The following is a 2,404-nucleotide window of genomic DNA, read 5'->3' as shown; positions in this document are numbered from 1 at the left end:
TGATGTTCAAATGGATTATGGTTTGTATTTTTCGCATTCCTATACAATTATTTCATACAAATGGACTCAGATATTCATAAATGTAAAATCGTAATAGTCATACATGTACTCCTCAGAAGTTAATAGAAAAAACTAGAAGAAGACGTTTAAAGTACATAAGATTTTTTCTTGGTTATCATTTTATGGGATTAATATATCCGATCTTCCAGTCACTTGTATTTGAATCTTGACTAAAACACATATAGGAAGTAGGTGTTAATATATGTCATATTAAATCTGACATCCTCTTTATGAAATCCAATATGTATCTCTATTAAAAAACGCCTGAGGTTTTTTTTAATAGTCAAGCTGTATTTGTATGTTCGCTGTGAATTACAAAATATGGAGTTATAAGTTATATTTTCAAATTCATATTTAATTTTTACTTAACGTAATGTGATAATAATTAGAGACAAGAGATTGAAAATGTTCAAAATTTGGGAAAAGGTAAAGTAAGAGTAGGAGAATAAAAAGAGGACAGAAAAGTCGTAGAAGGGCAGGGGGTTGGAGTAGAAGGAGAACAAAGAGAAGAAGGCTGAGGGAAGGACACAGACAGAAGAAGACAGCAGAAACAAGTTAGGGCATAAGACTTTTTGTAAGCTGGTACTACTATTTGGGAATAATTTCTGGTTCATAAAATTTTTAATTTTAACTTTTTTTGTAAATAATAGGTTAAATATTTAAAGACAAAAATGGGTGTTATATGTCGTAATTAACTATCTAGTCGCAGCTTGATGTATTTTTAAGAACATTTCGAAATAAATATTATACTAATAAAAAAGTCTAAAAATCGAAAGGGGAATTACTACCGTGATAATTTTCCTCGGCTTTCTCTTTCTTCTCCTATTCTAAACCCACCTGTCCATCTATGACTTTTCCCTCCTCTTTTGATTGTCCCCCCTCTTACTTCACCAGCTTGTTTCAAATTTTAAACGTTTTGCTCTCTGTCGCCTCTAATTTTTTTCACATCACGTTTTTCTTTAATTCTGTTTGATCTTCTGTTTTGCATAAAGAATCAGGTCGTTATAAATTCTACTTAAATCCATTAATTTTGACAGGAGTTTGGAACGTAACGAACTCAAGGAAATCAAAGCAGAAACATTCCAAAATCTTTCCAGTGTAACAACATTGTAAGTTCAGTCAGTGTTTTTGTATTACTTAATAGACGCTAAACTGCTGAATATGTAATGTGGCCCCATACTTTCTTTTAATCTCTAAATACCTATAAATTTTAATACTTGTAAATCGGTTGAGGAATCTTTTCGTTAAACATAAACAGTGTCACTACATTATTCTTGAATCAATTCTTCTTCTTTCATCTTTTGTCTCCTCTTCTTCTTCATCATCATCATTAGCAACAACATCAACTCCATCAATCCTACCACCATCCTCCTATCCACAGCCTCTGCCTTATATTCACCCACACCACCACGACCACCTCCATCACCATCCTTCTCCTCAACTTCATTCCCTCATTCTCAATATTATAATCATCATTCTCATCCATTTTCTTTCTCCTACATCACGTAATTGTTTAACAATATTTTACAGCTTATCAGAAAACACTTCTCATTATCTTATTTTGTAAACATTTCACTGATAATGATATATTTTACCATAATGTTCCTCTCTACGTTGTCATATCAACTAATATTTTATTTTACAGATATTTGAATAAAAATAAACTCAACAAAATTCACGTTGGAACATTCGATGATCTGTCCATGTTAACATATCTGTAAGCCAGATAAATCTTGTTGATAATATTTCAATGGCATTATATTACTAACTATTTATAATCTCTCCATTTTGTTTCACGTCCCGTTCTTGTGGCTCTTTACAGTCTCACTCTTTTTCGATAGAAATGTGTGATTGCTTGTGAACGTCTGTAAATATGTGTGTCTGTGATTGGTATGAATATAAATGTGTATAGGACTGTATGATAGTTTGTGTATGCATGTGAATATATATTTGTGTCTTTGTATGAGTGAATCTATAAGTGTGTATCGATTTGTGTTTCTGTTTCTATCTGTATATCATTTACTGTGTTTATCTCTTGATCAATGATAATTATCATACGTAACTCTCCTTTGTATTTGCATATTTTAAGAGTACATAATTAATATGAATATATTTTACGCAATCAAATTTTTACAGAATTTCTCCCCTTTCTTCTCCTCCTCCTCCTCATCCTTCTACTTCTGCTACTCGTACCTTTTTCTTCCGCTCCTTTCTTCTACTTTCCCTTCTTTTCTTCTGCTTTCTTTTCTTTCTAATATTTTCCTCCATTCTTTCTTTGATCTTTTCTTTCATTTGTTGTTGTTGCCGTTCTTCTTCTTTACCTTCTTCTTTTTTTTTTTTTTTT

The 2,404-nt window shown here is 31.5% G+C and overlaps 1 long non-coding RNA gene across 1 annotated transcript in view; it reads left to right on the top strand.

Moving 5' to 3' along the window:
- The first annotated feature begins 395 nt into the window (after positions 1-395).
- The window catches only part of LOC106881617 (uncharacterized), a 2,683-nt gene continuing 674 nt past the window's right edge, over positions 396-2,404 (top strand). Inside the window, exons 1-2 of the long non-coding RNA XR_001410873.2 lie at positions 396-1,169; positions 1,706-1,777. This is a non-coding gene — a long non-coding RNA (uncharacterized LOC106881617). The remainder of the gene's footprint in view (positions 1,170-1,705; positions 1,778-2,404) is intronic.

The sequence above is a fragment of the Octopus bimaculoides genome, unplaced genomic scaffold (genome assembly GCF_001194135.2).
Source record: "Octopus bimaculoides isolate UCB-OBI-ISO-001 unplaced genomic scaffold, ASM119413v2 Scaffold_164724, whole genome shotgun sequence".
NCBI lineage: Eukaryota > Metazoa > Mollusca > Cephalopoda > Octopoda > Octopodidae > Octopus > Octopus bimaculoides.
Note: the sequence above shows the minus strand (reverse complement) of the source record. Positions and strands in the feature narration are given on the sequence as shown.